Raw genomic sequence first — 20117 nt, 5'->3', positions numbered from 1 at the left:
TCTCTGTTAAGGACTTCTGTCCCTTTCATAATTCTGTATATGGCCAGTAGATCTCTTCATTCTCTTCTTTGTTCCAGTTTGGACAATCTTTGTTCGCATGTCAATTCAGAAAGTGTTGATGCCATCTTTTTCATTGCTTTTTGGATTCTCTCTAATTTCATTATATTCTTTTTTGGGCTGGTGTCCATAGTGTCACAGCAGTGTGGCTATTATTTTCTTTACCATTACTTCATCCAAGTAGTCAAAGGCCACTTTTATTGATCTTAGTAAATTGTAGGTTTCTCCAACTATTTTGTCAATGTGCTTGTCTGGTGACATGTCTTTTTTAATAATTACTCCTAGGTCCTTTTCTGCATGAACTTTTTTACTTTGTACCAGTTTCATATTGCCCTGATATTCTTTTTTTACTTTTTCCAAACTCCATTATACCAGATTTTATCCAGGTCTCTCGGTAGTGATTCAGTCTTTATCAGTACTTTCTTTAGTAGTTTTGTGTTGCAAAGAAGTTCATATAACATTCTAGACCTTCATCCATATGATTTATATATATGGCAAACCTTATTGGAGCTAATACAGAACTTTGTGGGACTCCACTTATCATTTCTTCCATGGTCTAGTTTTTGTCTCATTTTTCTCCCATTCAATAAATCTTCCATATATTTCAATAGCTTCCCTTGTACATCTATTATTTCAAGTTTTCTTAATAGCTTTTTGTGTGGTGCTTTATCATCCAGGAGGTGCTCTGATGAGAGGGAGGGTGGAGGGATGTGGAGTGTATTCAGGGATGGAATGGGTGGAAATGGAATTATGCCTTTCCCTTTTTGGGTACCTCCCTTGTAAGGGGGAAAAAGCCTTGGTATGCTTTATCAAATGCCTTTTGGAAATCTAGGAAATCACAATCGGTTCATCCATCCCTTTCTTGCATTATTTCTATTAGCCTCAAGTAAAAGCAAATCAAGTTAGTGGCACATGATCTGTGTTTAAAGCCAAATTGTTTTGCATTAAGTATATTATTTTCTTCCAGATGTTTAAACCATCTACTTTAGATAATTTTTTCACATATTTTTGATATTGTGCTTGTAAAGGAGACTGGTCTATAGTTTGTTGAGTCTTCTTTATCTCCCCCTTTATATATTGGTACAATATTTGCATTCTTCTAATCTTGTAGTACCTTTCCTTCTTTGAGTGAGTAATCAATTATCTTATGTATTTTGTCCATTAGTTTGTCTATACATTCTTTTAGTATCCAATTTGCACTTCCATTGGGACCATGATTTCCTGACATCAAAGTTTATTATTTGGTCCCTTATTTCCTTCTATCACTATTATTTCTTTCATGGGGGGCGGGGGTATCTTTCTGTCTTTCATCCCCATTTTGTGTATTTCAATTGTGTATACAGATTTAAAATATTTGTTCATAATTTCAGCCATTTCTACATCTATATATTTGTCATTCCCTTGATGCAGTGTCACTATTTCATGTTTATCTTTTAATTTACCATTCACATAGCTGTAGAATAGGTTGGTCCTTGCATTTGTCTATTATGTCTTCATAGTTTCTGTATTCTTCCCTGCATGTTTTTACTTTTCTCTCTCATTTCCTTTCCTTTCCTTCATTTTCTTGAAGCTTTGTCTCTTGTACCTTTAGCCTCACTACATTTTTTTTTTTTTGTACCAGCACTTAATGTACACCCTTTCCTGCCTCTGCTTTGGTATGTACTTATCTATTCCATCTTATAATTTTTTTTAATATGTTCCATTTCTTTTCCATCTTTGTTTCATCATTTAAGAAGTTCTCCCAATTTACATTTTTAAAGAATTTTCTGAATTTCTCAAAATCTGTTTTGTTGTACATTAGTCTCCATTTTTATGGGTTTCTCATTTCTTCCCAAATGAATTTATTCATTTAGTTTGAACTATATTAGTATGTAGCCACTCTTCCAAATTGGTGTCTTGTATTCTTGCGCCTGTACCACAGGGCTTACCGAAAAAGAAAAAGAATATTCAGAGAAGTGGTACAGGACATTATTAAGAGTGGGGGACAGCAAAACTGAGGGACAGTCGTAGTGTAATAAAATATCATAATTTCTTTGTGAATAGAGATATCCTCTGTCACAGAGAAAATGTGTGGCTCAGGTCCATAAGGGTGGCCCATATAGACCCTAAAGTATCAGCTGCATACCACTGAGTAGATTTTAACCCTACAGTAACATACAGCAGCCAATACCCCAGATGGAGGTGTGTGTGTGTGTGTGTATATATATATATATATATATATATAACGTAGAAACCACTGTTGGAGTAGAAAAGACTGGAAACGGGGAATCTATATATTTCGATTGCAAACTGCAATCCTCTTCAGTAGATACAAATAAGAGAGGGCGTGCTGTTTAAGTAGCACCCTTAACAAAAGAAAGGGGAACATGGGAAGATATTTCAAAGGGGCAATGGTCCCCGGACATAATGTCCGGACTCTTCATCTCCAACCTAGTGAAAGCTCATTTGCCTCCTGACCTCACATACGGAGGGAGCAGAGGGTAGAGATATCTTCCCATGTTCCCCTTTCTTTTGTTAAGGGTGCTACTTAAACAGCACGCCCTCTCTTATTTGTATCTACTGAAGAGGATTGCAGTTTGCAATCGAAATATATAGATTCCCCGTTTCCAGTCTTTTCTACTCCAACAGTGGTTTCTACGTTATTGACAAATGTGTGATTACATTTTTCACCTGTAATATATATATATATATGTGTGTGTGTGACAGGAGGAAAGACAAGAAAGGGTAGTGAGTGGTGGGTTGATGAAGCAAAGAAGGTTGTTCAAGGGAAGAAAAAAGCATTCACAGATTGGTTACAATATAGGGTGAGAGGATGTGAGAAGAGCAGATGTGAAATGGGGTATCAGTGTTTGTAATATTTTTTAAATTCCTTATCCAGGTATTTAAAGGCCACCTTTATTGATCTTAACAAATTGTATGTTTCTCCGACTATTTTATATGTTCATCTGGCGACATGTCTTTGGTGATGATTACTCCTAGGTCCCTTTCAGAATTTACTTTCTTTACTTTTCTGTCAATTTTATACTGAGCCTATATCCTATTCTTGCTTTTCCCAAATTCAGTTATACTGCATTTCTTGATGTTGAATTCTACTTCCCATCTCTTGCTCCACTCTGAGATTTTGTTCAGATCACTCTGTAATGAGTCACAGTCTATCTCAGAGTTTATTCTCTTTAATAACTTTGCATAATCCGCAAAGAAGTTCATGTAACATTCAATACTTTCATCCATGGCATTCACATATATAGCAAACATTATCGGAGCTAGTACTGACCTCTGTGGGACGCCACAACTCATTTCTTCCCATTTTGAATATTTGTCTCTGAGCACTACTCTCATTTTTCTTCCATGTAAGAAATCCTCTATCCAGTTCAATAGCTTTCCATCAATGCCTCCTATTGTTTCCAGTTTATATAGCAGTTTCCTGTGTGGTACCTTATCAAATGCCTTTTGTAAGTCCAGGAAGGCACAGTCTGCCCAGCCATAATTCCTCTTTTTATCTCTGCGTATTTTTACATATTCATTTCTTAGTTTGATGTACGTTTGCCATTTGCTTTGTTTCTTATCTCTTTTCCACTTTTACCAAACTGTCTCTTTTTTTTCCTTAGCTTCACTACATCTTTTGTTGTAGCAGCTCTTTATGTATGCCTTTTCCATTTTTTTTTTTTTTTTGTGGTACATATTTGTTCACTCCTTCATTATAAATTTCTTTTAATATGTTCCATTTTTCTTCTATCCCTGTATCTTCGTTTTGGAATTTTTCCCAGTTTGCATTGTGAATGTTTTAAGTTTCTCAAAGTTTGTTTTGTTATACATAGGTCTTCCTATTCTATGCTTATCATTTTTGCTTTGGTCCATTTGTTCTTTCAATTCCATTTCTATTACAAAGGATTACAAAGGCGGAGCATGCCGACAGGAGACCTTTTGATCCATATCTAGGTCGGATGCGAAAAAAAAATCATATTAATAATAAAATAATAAATAAAAACTATGATAATGTAAATAACAAATAAAATACATAAATAAATGCATAGGTATAGTTAAATAATAAACAAACAGGTAAATAGTAAATAATAATAAATTGACATATAACTAATAATAAATAAAAATCAGACAGACAAATGATAACAAAACAAAAACAAATGATATAAGATAAATTATAATCATTACAGCATCTTACTTAGGTATTTATCTAAATGATTCTTAAAGCTTCGAACTGAACTACATTGCACTACCTGTGCAGGAAGTTTATTCCATTCATTAACTACACGGTTGGCAAAGTTGTTTCTACCTACTTCCAAATTGAATCTATTTCCGGAGAGTTTAAGACCATTGTTTCTTGTCTGATTCTCATTCAATGTAAAAATTTGGTCACTTTTGATGTTGTCAATTTCCTTTAGAATTTTAAAGACCTGTATCAAGTCACCTCTGAGTCTATGCTTTTTTAGGGAAAACAGATTCATATGTTTTAGTCAATTTTTGTATGATTTATTTTTGATATTTGGAATCAGTTTTGTGGCTCGCCGTTGTACTCTTTCCAATCTGTCAATGTCTTTAATGAGATTCGGTGACCATACGGAAACATGGTCACTTTTTCCTATCGGAGTTTTATAATCAATTTTTTCAATAATCTCAGGTTCTGTTGTAAGTATTAAGTCCAATTTTGAGGGTTCTTCAATTCCTCTGTATCTAGTATTTTCTTTAATCCATTGGGTCATTGTGTATTCAATGGTCAAGTCAAGGAGTGTCAAGTCAAGCCCCAGTGTTTCTCTCCCCCCTTCACTGTCATTTCTTCCCAGCATATTTCTTTTGAATTAAAGTCACCCATAATTACTGTATTTCCTCCATCTTTCAATGTTTCAATTAATTCATCTTTTGTATCTTCTAGTAACTTGGAATGATCCCTTTCTGTCCAGGCTTGTGTTTTAGGAGGTACATATACCACTGCAAATTTTCTTTTCTTCATTTGTTTACCTTCGACTTGTACTATAATTGATTCTACATTGTTTTTTCCTTCAGTTATTTTAGTTACAATCAAATCTTTCTTGGTCAATATTAGAACTCCTCCGCCCTGTTTGTTCTTTCTATTCTTTGTCCAACAGTTGTATACACCTTGTCCCACAGTGTGGGGTGTTAGGGTGTACTTTAATTTGGTTTCTACAATTCCCATTATGTTTGGTTCTTCTAAGACTAGATAATCGTTTAATTAATTTATTCCTGAGATTATTCCATCTATATTTGTATACACTATTTTTGTTTCTTTTCTCCTCCTCCCCTTCTGTCTTCTTTGTTTCTATTTTCCCTATGTATCTTTTTCTCAGTCTCATGTCTATCACTCTCCAAAAAAACTCCTCCTTTTCTTTTTCAGTTCTATTCTCATTCTTTTCATTCGCCTCATTCCTAAGTTCTTTTTCTTTCTCTTTTTCTTCCTCACTCATTTCTTATTTTATCCATATATTTTTGTACGGTTCGCTATTTGCTAATCTTATTGTTCTAGATAACTTTTAGTGGTCTATACTGTTTATCTTTAGAGTACCTGCCCATTCTATGGGTTTCCTCGATTTCTCGGTTCCAGCCTAACTCATCTGTTTGTAACTCTTTTAGTATTTCTTTGGCAATCTCTTTTTCTTCCTTTTCCCTCAGATATCTTGGTACATTGTGCTTTTCTTTAATGCCGTAGATTACTATACACCTTTTTCTATCCACTGTGTCTCTAACTAGGTCACTTTTCTCTTTAATAATCTGAATTGCAGTTTCTTTGGTATTATCTTTTACTTGTTGTTCCATTATTTTCTTTAGGGATATTTCTTGACTTTCCTGTTCAATTTTCCACTTTTTTTATTTCCTGTAGGTCATTCTCCTTGATTTTTTCTTCCACCTTTTCAGTCACTTCCTTCATTTGACATTTAATTTCTCGTTTCAGAGCCTCGTTCCTACTATTATCCACGCTTTTCAGCCTCTCATTATCACCTTTAAGCTGTTTTAATTCCCTTTTCAACTCGTCTATCTCCCTATTGTTCTCTTTGTTAGCTTTTCATAGGTTTAATACTTCCTGGTACATTATCTTGTATTCGCTTTTAAGCTCTAATGATTTATCTATGTCATTTAAATCTCTATTCCTCATTATATTCCTGTATCTGGGTTCTCTATCCATCTCTACTCTAAGTAATCCATTGCCTTCTCTTTCAAAACCAGAAAATCTACTTACGTCCAACCTTTGGTATTCTCTAGGTGTTGATGCGAAGCATGATTTTTTTCTTACTACCCGTGATGGTGTTTCGATTCTTGTTTCTTCCAGGCTTCTTTTAGTTGTCTGTAGCTTAAGGGGTTTCCATTTTGAAAAAAAAAAAAAAAAAAAAAAAAAGTTAAGCGGAGATACAATTACGACCTACATCATTTCACCACGAATACACAGTCCCTGCCACACCGTATATAAATAACAAGGCTGACGCTGTTCGTTTCCAATTTCTTGTTTATATTTTCGCTGTGTGTGGGGGGGGGGGTGTTAATAATAATAGAAGGGGAGATAAATGTTGAAAAGTGAACAGAGTGAATTTCTAGGCCCAATCTGAAGATCAAATATTGCCCCATCAAAGCCAAATTGCCTTGTGGAGGTGGGATATTTTTACTGACTTGAATACTGGTTTGAATTCATGGGGTTGATTGAAGGTTTCTGGCAATGCTTCAGGCTTTAAACCATCCTCTATTGACATTAGGATTTTTGGGCCATCCATGGGGAAGTCCAGTACTGCAGCCCCACACATTATCATCATGAATGAGTAAACATGCAGTATATACCATATTTGATACAGTGGTAGATTAGCATGTGCAGTGAGGGTGGCACATTAGAAAGGGAGGCATGAGGGTAGCTGCCCAAATATTAGAAACGGTGACATTTGCAAGAAATATCCCAATCAACTTTTGGGTTTTTTGATATGTTGATATGTTGATTTGTCATCATTAAACCATATGTCACTGGGTGAATATTGTATATACTAACGCCCCACCCTACCAGCGTTGGAGCTCTTTTTTCATAAATCAACTCAAAATGATGTAAAACCAACAAATCTTGATTATTTTGATTCACCTTAGCCTAATAGAGAAAAAAGTTGATTTCGTTGAGATATGCGTATGAAAGTTTGGTAGAACATCCGTAGACTTTCTTGTGTTCCTCACACGGGTTGAACGAGGCCTTATATTTTGGGGGAAGCTTAGTTAGAATTTCAGAGAGTGAAGGAATTTGACATGATATTTCAAGTCAATGTATAGTAGCCCATGATATTCTGACACTTATGGAAAACGTGTCTAAATAGTTTTTGTGGATTGTGTGACAAACATTTATCACTTTGTTATGTGGTAAATTGATTCTTCATTTTTATATAAATATATATATATATATATGCAAGCAATCACATCACCGTGATACAAAAATGCAAAATAACCACAGGAGAAGGGAAACTTGTAGACAGTAAGTACTTTCATATATTACATCTTCAGACTAAATGACAGAGATACAGAGTTGTGTTTAAATATAAGTATCAGGTGGCAACCATAGGGGGGGGAGACAATACAATGTGAGGAGGGGGGATGACCTTACCTCTATTGACCTGACCAACACATAAGGCTCAATCTGGCAGAAAGATCTTGGTGACCATTTGGGTTACCAATTTATCACATTTAAAATGACCTTAGCTTAAGTTTATATTTTTATCAAACGTGCCTGATATTAAGCAGGATCCAATTAAATTTTTTTCTTGTAGGCTTTTTCCTTTGGCTAAAATTGTTTATTTGGGTATAGGTATAAAGAAAATGTTTGTCATGGGTTCCAAACATGCCAGTTCAACAACTGACTTGGTTTTATGATGAAGTAGTAAGATAAATAGTAACAGATAAAATGTAAGTAGTAGCATGTATACAATCTGAGAAAGTTACTGCTTAATGTGTCTGAAATTGTGTAAGGATTGTACACAAGAAGGCATATAGCTATAACCAAAGTTATTGCCTTTGCCGTTTGCCTTTCCCTTTGCCTTTACTTCGAGTTATTGTTGTAGGTAACAGCCCCTGCTTGGAATTCGACACTGAGGTACACCTGTGACCACTAAACTTTGTGTGTGCTCAGTTTGAATTGGTGTACATGACATGCTATAAGCCAAATTATTCTATTTTGATCACCAAATTATATATTTTGCTGAGGTAACACCTGTGGGAATGAAAGGTGCTGTGCACACACTTTGAATTTGCGTACATCACATTAGTTTAAACGCATTTTTATTGTATGAACTGATTTTTTATTTTGTATATTAGGCTTTGTGTTGTTTAAAATTGGATAACGTAGATATGGTTAGTTCAAGATGAATTGTTGATATATAATAAGGTAAATATCATAAAAGTAGACCATTGTCTTGTGATAATGAAGTTCAATGAATTGATTTGTTCATAAAACATACTTGTTGCATGTATTACATACAAGTTGCAATGATTAACAATATTAATAGTAACAAAGTGATGGCAATGTATTTGCCTATAAATTGTTTAAAAAAATTCATTAGGTGCATGATAAATTAAAAGTAGTGCCTTCATTTTTTACCTGCAAATTGCTTGAATTGTTTAAATGTTATCAACCATAAATATTGATAGTATTTTTAACAAAGTGTGATGGCCAATTTGTTAACATACATGCCACACAAAAATCTACCTTAATTTTCGGACCATAAGGCGCACCCATAATTTGCTATTCCCCGTCTTTAAATAAGGCGCACCTGGTATCGTCATCAGATAATCATGCATATGTGAGTGCATTCAGAACTGAACATTTTCATTGTTGAATGAGAAGAATCGGTTTGGATTTAGCAAAATTACATTTTTTTTGTGTGTGTGTGTGTCAGTGAAATCAGACCACCTCCATGGACGGTCTGCCCTGCCAATACCCCTAAAAAACAACACAAACACATTAAGGTAATTTTGGGGAATAAAACCAATATTAGCAGTTTTATTCCCGGAATTCTCTATTCACTTAAAATCGCAAGATTTATCACAAATTACGGTAAATTTTTAGTTTCGACCATGGGCGCAACATAGCAATAGAAAATGAATTATTAATTTTGTAAATTATAATGTATCAACGTAATATGCAATTTTGTGAGCAGAAATAAAACAAAAAAGGTGCTAAAACAGATTTCGTAAGTAACGAAGTTGTGTCGGACGAATGGTACACCATGTTATGATAGATGCTGACGTCGAAGAAATGAAAGGGTGATAAATTCATCTAACCTAACCTAACCTGTGTTTAATAAATCATTACCTGCAAATTAAATGTCATCCGGATCGTCCTCGTTGTCGTGAGAGACGTTGGCGGGCTTTTCAACCACACTCAGCTTGCGGGGTATACAAAGTTCTTGCAGCTTGAAGGAATGCATGTATCTCCGCTCCATAACATTCCTTCAAGAAAATGTACCTGGTGAGGACAGACGACAAGATGGCGTCCTGATCCTATGCTACCGACTTCATTCATTAGTATATTTGCTTGTAGCAAGGTATTTTTTATTTTCATTTCCGCCCACAAAATTGCATATTACGTTAATACATTTTAATTTACAAAATTAATAATTAATTTTCTATTGCTATATTGCGCCCATGGTCAAAGCTAAAAAAAATACCCAAATGACTACAGTCGGGGTGGAGCGAGACTAGACCAATGCAAAATGGCTGTCTGTGTTATGGATGCTATCATGTCATAGCCATGATAGTGTGAATGAATGCGGTGGCATGGACTCGAAAACTGTCAAAGTTTTCGCAATTTTCTTGTCAAGATACATACATCTTGGTTATAACTTGGTTGTAACTTTTGCTAAGCCGTCAGCAGGCTAGCTACGAAACGTGTCAAAATAGTATGTCACTGTCCGAGGCATTTTTTTTTTGCACTGAAGCCACACATAAGGCGCACCACCTGATTTTGGCCGATTTTAAGGATTTTGCCCACTCCTTATGGTCCGAAAAATACGGTAGGTTTGATAATTGGAGGATAAGCTGGTAATAGCCCAAATTGGAACCAAATTAATTCTAAGCTAGATGTGGTATGCCATAGTGGCATAAATGGAGATGTGCTGGTCTTATGTTTATTCAAACTGTCAGGAAATAGAAACAGCTTTGCCAACTGTGGAGTTAATGAATGGAAAAACTTCCTGCAGAGGCAGTGCATGTAGTTCAGTTTGAAGCTTTAAGATTCATTTAGATAAACACCTAAGCAAGATTCTGTAATGCTTGCCACTTATTTTATATTTTATTACATAGACCAAAATGTCGTCTGTCGGCATACTCCTCCTTTGTAACCCTAGTTGTGGGTTCAAATCCTGCACTCCTATCCAATTTGTACTAGTGACTATTACCTAGCCCAACAATCCAAGCACATTGGTGCAGATGTGATGGCTTTGGCCATAGGTATTTACCAAGTTGTATTTTACAGGACGAGAACTATGCTCGTAGTGACCCGTTTTCATATCTCTCCACATCCAGTTTGTTCTTAAAATTGTGTATAGTTCTGGCATTCACTGTTTCTCTGTTCAGTTTTTTCCAGACATCGATCCCTCTTATGTGGGAAGCACACACACACACACAAAAAAATAGTTTAGATAAAATGAGATATGAAGACGGGACCCCACGAGCATAGCTCCCCTTCCCGTAAAATACAACTAGGTAAATACACTTTTTTTTTTTTTTTTTTTTTTTTTTTTTTTCTCTCTTTCTCTCTCTCTCTCTCTCTCCTTCTTCCAGGTCTCTTCTGTAACTGTTTTTATTTAGTTTCTTTTCGTGTTCTCTTGTTTCTCTTCTGTCCCACTAAGTTGTCTCTATCGAGAACTTCCATCCCTTTAATAATTCTGAAAAAGGTCAACAAATCGCCTCTTTCCCTTCTCTGTTCTAGTGTTGACATCTGTAATTTCTCCAATCTTTGTTCATATGTCAGATTTGACAGTGTAGGTACCATTTTTGTTACTGCTCTTTGGATTCTTTCTATTTTTCTTGTTTTCTTATTTGTGCTAGGTGTCCACATTGATACAGCATATTCTAATTTCGGTCGTATCTTTTCGTGTTCTCTTGTTTCTCTTCTGTCCCACTAAGTTGTCTCTATCGAGAACTTCCATCCCTTTAATAATTCTGAAAAAGGTCAACAAATCGCCTCTTTCCCTTCTCTGTTCTAGTGTTGACATCTGTAATTTCTCCAATCTTTGTTCATATGTCAGATTTGACAGTGTAGGTACCATTTTTGTTACTGCTCTTTGGATTCTTTCTATTTTTCTTGTTTTCTTTTTTGTGCTAGGTGTCCACATTGATACAGCATATTCTAATTTCGGTCGTATCAGTGTAACAACTATTTTTTTTTAACCATCTCCTCATCTATGTAGTCGAAGGCCACTTTCATTGATCTTAAGTTGTAAGCTCTCCAAATAATTTATTTACATGTTTGTCAGGTGTCAAGATGATTACTCCTAGGTGCCTCTCTAAGTTTACTTTTATGACTTCTTTGTTTCCAATTTTATATGATAATGCAAGAGTAAGAGACAGGACCCCATGTTCATCATTCCTTTCCAAAATGCATGTAAATACAGTAAGTCCTCGTTATACGTTACATAAGCGTTCCTGAAAACCTTACTGTAAATTGAAATTACGGTATACCGAACCCATTATAACATGTATGGCAGGTGTACCTTCTCCCTGCTCTTTCCTCTTTGAAATATCTAGTGGATACCGTATCTGAATTTTTCTTACCGTAAATAGAATCGAGGGTAGTAATTACCAAATACCATATTTGTGAATTTATGAGATATAGAATTACCCTATAAGGAGGACTCACTGTACATGTATTTTGAAGGATTACTAGTATTGCCTTTAATAAAATGATAATTTAATGTCTATAAAATGTTTAGATTATTATTGTTTTGTCAGACATAGTAATATATAGTAATCCCTCTTTTTTGTGGGGATCATATTCCTCTAATCACCATGAAAAGCCAGAATTATGATTACTCCTCGTAATTGAATCTTGCTGTACCCTTGTTCACTACACTGCCATCCAGATGTGTAATATATTCTTCACTCCCCAAAATACTATATTACTGTAAAAATAAGTAAATGATAATAGTAATAAGTGAATAGATAAACATATACATACATACATACAAACATATAAACATATACCAAGGGCTTTTTACCCCTTACAAGGGAGGTAGGCAAAGTCAAAGGCATAAATCACTCCCATCCATTTCATCCCCACATACTCCATTCCCATTCACTATTCCTCCCTTTTTTCTTGGCTCCTCCTAGATGAAATATATAACTACACATTTGTTTGACAGTATGAAAAAATATATAGTAAAAACTGGAATTACCTGTGGTGGCATCATCCATACCAGCCATACCAGCCACTTGTTAATTGGAGAAATTACAGCTGTCAACATTGGAGCAGAGAAGGGAAAGAGGCAACCTGTTGACCATCTTCAGAATTATGAAAGGGATGGAAGTTCTCGATAGAGATGACCTATTGAAAGACAGTTACAGAAGAAAACTGAAAAAGAACAGTTTCCTGCACAGAGTGATCGATGTCTGGAACAAACTAAAATATGAATGCCAGAACTATACAAGAGTTCAAGAATAAATTGGATGTGGAGAGATACGAAAACAGGTCACAACGAGCATAGCTCCCGTCCCGTAAAATACAACTAGGTAAAAAATACCCAGCACCAAGTCAAGTTGCATTGTCTGCATATAACCTAAGTTGTGACTAATTATATAAAGACCTGTCCTTTTGAAATCTGTCATATGGTCAGCCCAAGGTGATTTGGCTTTCATCCATAGAATGTAATATAGAATCTCTAGATTTTCAAACCAGACCTTGCCATAAATAAATGCTCCCCAATTATCTTTCTATTACTGAAATGTTCATACAAGTTCTTGGCCTATTTGCTAACTGGAAAAATCTAATGATCTTTGACAATGACTAGTACTTATCTCAAGAGAGAGCAGTGAACAAAATTTCTGTGACCATCCAGATAACAAGCAAAAAATATATTCCATAGAGGCTACAGGAATTAATTCAACCCCAACTATGTACAATGAAACCTATCCATATACCAAGGGCTTCTTCCCTCCTTGTAAGGGTGGTAGTCAAATTGAGGCTTGCACCCATTCCACCCATGTTTGTTACTCATCTTAGATCCTCATTGCATGGGTCAGAAGCACTGCAGCAAGGCACAGCATATCCACAGCGGGGCCACTTCACTTGTACACTCATCCTACCTCCTCATCCACTCATGCATTGCATCACAATATCATCCATACAAAAATATTCTCCACTCAACCATATCCCCTGCCAGCTCCCTTCCTTAATCAACAGATGTCCCCTCATGCTCACAGCTCCTTTCATCCCATCCATCTCATCCTTGGTTGTCCCCTCTAATTATTCTATCAACTTCTGCCTTATACACTTTATTTGCTATTCTTTCCATGTGACCAAACCATCCCAATAATTTTTCATCAGCCCTGTCTGCCAGCTCCCTTTTCACCCCCACTCTCCTCCACACCACCTCATTTCTCATTCTCATCCAGCCTTGTAACCCCTACCATACTTCTCTGACACTCCATCTCAAACACATTTAAATTCCTTTCTGCCTCTAAATTCCATCACAAGTCTCTGCCCCATAAGTGTTGTAGGCAGTCACCCCTTTCTAATATAATCTTCTCTTTGCAACCATTCCTAGATGTCTATTTCTCATGATACTTTTCAGTCCCCGCAATATATTTGCTTCTCTCAATTTATAGTTTACCTCCACCCCCACTCCTCCAGCCTCTCTTCTTTAAGACTTATTCCAACTTTTTTGTGTGTGCCTTCTACATTTCATTACCTTACTTTTATCCACATTTACCTTCAACTTTCTCCTATCTCGGAATCTTCCCAAACTCCATCACTAACTGCCTTAATCCCTCCACGGACCCCACTTCAAGTGCAGCGTCATCTGCAAACAACAAATGGCTCCCCTCCCATTTCTCTCCAGTATCTCTAACCATTTCCATTACCCTCACATTTACCTCACATACTCGAACAGCCGTGATGCAGCTCAATCTTTACCACAAATCACTTGCTCTCTCCGTTTCCAATCCTAACACAGGCTCTACTACTCTCTTAAAAACTCTTGACTGCCCTGAACAGCATTCCCCCAATCTATACCTGCATTACCTACCACAGTGCCTTCCTGTCTATCCTGTCTTAAGCAGTCTCCAAATCCATAAATGCCCATAAAACATTTTCCTTTTGCCAAAGTCTTTTCACAAATCTACCTTGCCACAGAAATCTGATCCATGCATCCTCAACCTTTCCTATACCCCCACTGCTCTTAAATTACTCCCTCTGTTCCACTCCTAATCTGCTCACTTAAAACTCTCCCGTAAGCCTTTCCACCTAAGCAAAGTGATCCCTCAAAAACTACAATTACCTTTGTCCCCTTTATCTTTGTAAAGCTGAACTATACAGACACTCCTTCAGTTCTCTGGCATTATCCCCTCCTGTAGACATACATTAAACAACCTTACAAGCCAGTTCATTGTAACTATAGCTCCCTATTTCAGACACTTGTCATAACACCCATGCTACCCAGGTGCCTCACAAGCTTTCATCACTTTCAAAGCGCCTTGTACCTCATTTTTCTCATGTCCCTTCCATTTTCCTCTCCTATCGTAGTCATTTTCTTAGTGCCTCCCACTGCCACCGTCAATCCACCCCCACCTATCCTGCTTCCCATTCAACAGCTATCTAAGATGCTCTGCCTATCTTCCCTTTACCACCTTTACTTCCATTAATATCTGTCCATCTACACCACTTACTCTTTCCTCTGATTGAATTACTCGTCCCTCTCACTGTCTTGACTTTGCAAAACATCTTATTATTTATTTTTATTTTATTATTCAAGCCCAGATCACCAAAGCATTCCAAGACAGTCCACCAAACTCTATACTCTACCAACAACTCCCCAGACATAGAGAAAAATCCTCCCGAGAAAAGTAAGAGCCACACGACACACTAGCATTTAGGACACCACCCAGCATTAAAAGTATATCAACACTGAAAAGGCTTTAGTTGCACTCACCCCACAGAAGACATTGAACACAACATCCAACAGTGCCCCACAGTAAGAAACCCTGGACAACTATAATATCTCTTCCCTGAGTGAATTTGGGCCCATGCATTGGGTAGCCAGTTATCTAGGAGCTGTTGGTGTCTTGCAAGAGAGACCTGTGGTAATGGATTGGTCTCTAGATTCGTGTAGAATGGCAGCATAAATGCTCATTCCAAATGTTAGTGCTGTAGTTATTGCCTTATTTCTTTTTCACTTTTCATAATGTATTGCACAGTAAATTCACTTTGTTACCAGCTACCTGAGACACAGCTCATAACTAATATATTTCACACAAGTCTTAATATTTTTTCTAATAAAACTAACTTTTGTGCTGTCATAATTTCCTTCACCTTTTTCTTGCTTTGGAGTATTGCCCAACATATTTTGGCCTTTGACCAGGCTGGTCAATGCCCTGGAGCCATGTGGAAAGTACATGGGGTACATAAAATGAACACTGCATGTTCACAGAGAGGACTGAATAATGATTGTGGAGTAGGGATGGGTAGTACTTATAGCATTTAATCAGTTACATTAATGATTAAAATTTTGGTGTTTCTCATTCAGATTGAGGAGGGAGCAAGGCTGTGATGCATGTAATTATTTACACTAGCAACTAAAATATGGTGTTTCTAATCCCTACTGAGGAGGGAGCAGGGCTGTGGTGCATGTTTAAAATGGCAGGATAAGGATGGAGGGTGGCTTTCCTATGATGCTATTAAAAATGGTGGGGTCATCATCTTCATATCAGTAATTTTTGCCAGTGAAGGGGAGTGAGAGGAAAAAATAGGAAAAGAGGGGAAGAGATAATAATTACCAGATGTTGATTATCATCTGTAGTGTTCATAGTTTTTCATTAACCAGTTTATCACATGTACCTCTTCTGTATGGAACGATTTTAAGGACTTGAATTAGAAGTTATTGAAACATTCTGCCCCACTTGCATTCACCCAGCTATCATCATTCAAAGCACATTTCATTAATTCACTTTCATACACATTGACAAGAAATGGCTAACCAACTTAGCAGGTAGACAGTTCAGCATAACCCAAGATATAGAGTTCAGGGATTAAAAGAGAAAATAATGGAGCTCCCCAAGGAGCAATGCCCTCACCTTTGGTATTTAATTTATAACAAGTGATCAACCAACTTTAGAACCAGAATTTAACATGAAAACACTTACACTGATGACCTGACAATAATAACGCAGCATAGTAACTTTAGAATAACTGCTAAGAACACCCAAACTTACATGCCAACAGGAAACCTTTTGGTCCAAAACTAGGTTGGACGCAAAACAATTATAATAACGATAAATAAAAATAACAAAATGGAAGAGAAATAAGGAAAGATGAAATAAAAGCAGCTGTTAAGATGATGAGAGCAGGGAAGGCACCTGGGCTGGATGGATATCATGCAGAATGTCTGAAAAAAGGAGGTACAGTAATGGTGCACTGACAAGATTAGTGCTTTGTGCTACTGGTTCATAGGGGTGACTCTAAAGACACAAATGTGTTGACTGCATATGAATATGTATTACCTAGTATGGATTAATGGAAGGTAGGGATGTGTTTTGGGCTTTCATAGACAGAAATTGTATGACACTCAATTGTGGAGAATATTGTGAAAGTACAAAATAAAGAGTTCATGTTGAAAATGGACACGAGCTCTTAAATTGGTAGAGCATATGTGAGGGCTAATAATAGTGAATAAATTGTTGTAGGCAAAAGTAGGTAAGGCACCTGGGTTGGATGGATGCCATGCAGAATGTCTGAAGAAAGGAGGACAGTTATGGTGGACTGGCTGGTGAGGTTTTAATAAATTAATAGGTTATTTAATGTTTGTTTAAGAGAGGGTAGAGTGTCGGAGGACTGGAGGAGTGCCTGTATAGTTCTGCTTTACAATGGAAAAGGGGACAAGTGTGAGTGTAGTAGTTTCAGAGGGATCAGCTTGTTTAGTGTAGTTGGGAAGGCTTATGGGAGGGTCTTGATTGAGAGGATTAGGAGAGGAACAGAGGGAGTAATTGGTGAGGAACAGTGTAGTTTTAGGACAGGTAGGGGATGTGTAGATCAGATTTTTGTGGTAAGACAGATATGTGAGAAAGCTATAGGAATATGTAAGGATGTTTTTTGGGCTTGTATAGATCTGGAAAAGGCTTACGACGATGGATGGGGGGGACACTATGGGAGGTGCTGCAGATATGTGGAATGGGAGGAAAGCTGTTGAGAGCAGTCAAGAGTTTTTGCAAGAGTAGTAGAGCTAGTGTTAGGATTAGAAATGGAGAGAGTGAATGGTTTGAGGTAAAGGTGGAACTTCATCAGGGATGTGTTATGTCGCCTTGGCTGTTCAATCTGTACATGGATGGGGTGGTACGAGAGGTGAATGAAAGGGTAGTGGGTCAGGGGTTGGAGATGATTAAAGAAAATGGAGAAAAGTGGGAAATAAGCATGTTGTTGTTTGCTGACAACACTGCACTTGTAGCGGGATTTGGGGGGGGGGTTGAGGAAGTTAGTGACAGAGTTTGAGAAGGTGTGTGAAAGAAGGAAGCTGAAGATAAATGTGGGCAAAAGTAAGGTGATGAGGTATACAAGGGGAGAGAGTGACAGCAGGCTGGAAGTGAGCATTAAGGGAGAGAGACTGGAGGAAGTGGATAGTTTTGGATGCGAGTGTGGCAGGAGGGGGAGGAGAGGGGATGGAGGTAGAATGTAGATTGATAGAAGGGAGTAAATGTCTTGGATTAAAAAGTGTAATGAGAAATAGACATCTAGGAATGGATGCTAAGAGGAGGTTATATGAAGGAGTGATTGTGCCTACAGCACTGTACGGGGCAGAAACATGGAACATAAGAGAGGAAGAGAGAAGGACTTTGAATGTGTTTGAGATGAAATGTCTGGTTAGAGTGAAAAATGAGGAGAACAGGGGTAGAAAGGGAGCTGGGAGATAGGGTTGATGAAAGAGTATTAGGATGGTTTGGACACATGGAAAGAATGAGTGAAGCAAGATTAGTAAAAGAGGTGTGGAAGGAGTGAATATGAGGGAGCGTCCTAGGATGAGATGGATGGATAGGGTGAAAGGGGCATTACAAAAGAGAGGAATGCCTGTTGAGGAAGGACAGGAGAGGACAGAAGATAGGGGTGAATGGAGAAGGGTTGTGTATGGATGATTCTGTGATGCATGAGGGGGAGTGGGTGGGGGATGGGGGGTGAGGAAGTATGTATGAGAAAAAATTTGACGCAGCCCAAAGGGATTTCTCCCCGTCTTCTCCTTTTCTGCATGATGGGACAGAGAGGGGGGGGGGGTCGCTGAATTTATGAAGCGGCCTTTCTGTGGATGTGCTGTGTCTTGCGACACTGCTTCTGACCCAGGACGGTGGGCAGGATGCAGGGATGACCCGTCATCCAAGAGGTGCCAAGATAAGGAGGGTGGAGGGGAGTGGAATGGGTGGGAATGGTTTCTATGCCTTTTTCTTTTTGTGGAAAGTGAAAATGGAATAAGCCATGGGAAGACCTACAATGAGATAGATTGGAGTGGTGATAACTAGGTGGATATGATATGTCAGTTGAACAGGGACTGGAAGATAGGAATGTGTAGAGAAAGGTTATGAGTGGATGGTACAGCCCAAAGTGGTTTTCCTTTTATCCTTTTAATTAGTGAATGTAGAATAGGACTTGCCATATAGTGAAGTACATACATATACCAGTGGCTTTTTCCCCCGTACATGGAAAGCAGCCAAAATCAAAGGCATAAAATCCACTCTCACCCGTATCATCCCCACATACTCCACTCCCATTCACCACCCCTCCCTCCCCCCTTTCTTGGCTCCTCCTAGGTGATGGGTCATCCCTGGGTCAGAAGCAATGTAGCAAGACATAACACACTCACAGCAAGGCTGCTTCATTTAATTGTCAACCCCTATCCCCTGATTCAGGAAAAAAAGAAGACGGGGAGAAATCCCTTTGGGCAGTGTCAAAATATAATTCATGCATACTCCCCATCCCCCACCCACTCCCTTCCATGCATCACAGCATCATTCATACACAACTATTCTCCACTCACCCCTATTTTCAGTCTTCTCCCTTCCTTCCTCAGCAGACATTCCCCTCTCCCATTGCCCCTTTTACGGCATCCATCCATCTCATCCTTGGTTGCTGCCTCATGTTCACTCCCTCCACCTTTACCTTCCACACCTCTTTTACTAATCCTTCTTCACTAATTCTTTCTGTGTCCAAACCATCTCAATACTTTCATCAACCTTAACTCTGAACACCCTTTCCACCCCCCACTCCTCACCTCCATGTTTCTCACTCTATCCAACCTAGTAGCCCCAACCATACTTCTCAGGAATTTTATCTCGAACACATTTAAACTCTTCCTCTCTTGTGTTCCACACAGTACTTTTGGCACAATCATTCCTTCTTACAATATACTCTTAGTATCCATTCCCAAATGTCTTTCTCATTACACTTTTTAATCTCCCAAGGCATTTACTTGCTTCTTCCAATATACATTTTACCTCTACTTCTACTCCTCGCTTTCGTGCCACATTCTCACCCAAGTATCTAAAACTATCCACTTCCTCCAGTCTCTTTCTCTTAATACTTCCAATTTGACACCATATTCTCTCCTTGTACATCTCATCACCATACTTTTACACATTATTCAACTTCCTTTGCAGACCTTCACAAACTCTCACTAATTTCCTTAATCCCTCCACTGATCTTGCTACAAGTGCATTGTCATTGGCAAACAACAACTGGTATATCTCCCATTTTTCTCAATTTTTTTTAACCATCTCTAATCCCCAGCCCATTACCTTTGCATTTACCTCTCTCACCACCCCATCCATGTATAAATTGAACAGCCAAGGTGACAACACATCCTTGGCAAAGTCCCACCTTT

At 37.7% G+C, this 20117-nt stretch overlaps 1 protein-coding gene across 11 annotated transcripts in view; it reads left to right on the top strand.

Moving 5' to 3' along the window:
- The window catches only part of LOC143033834 (uncharacterized), a 446867-nt gene that overhangs the window by 134220 nt on the left and 292530 nt on the right, over positions 1 to 20117 (top strand). The window lies entirely within an intron of this gene.

The sequence above is a fragment of the Oratosquilla oratoria genome, chromosome 16 (assembly GCF_046742065.1).
Source record: "Oratosquilla oratoria isolate Oo_2021 chromosome 16, ASM4674206v1, whole genome shotgun sequence".
NCBI lineage: Eukaryota > Metazoa > Arthropoda > Malacostraca > Stomatopoda > Squillidae > Oratosquilla > Oratosquilla oratoria.
Note: the sequence above shows the minus strand (reverse complement) of the source record. Positions and strands in the feature narration are given on the sequence as shown.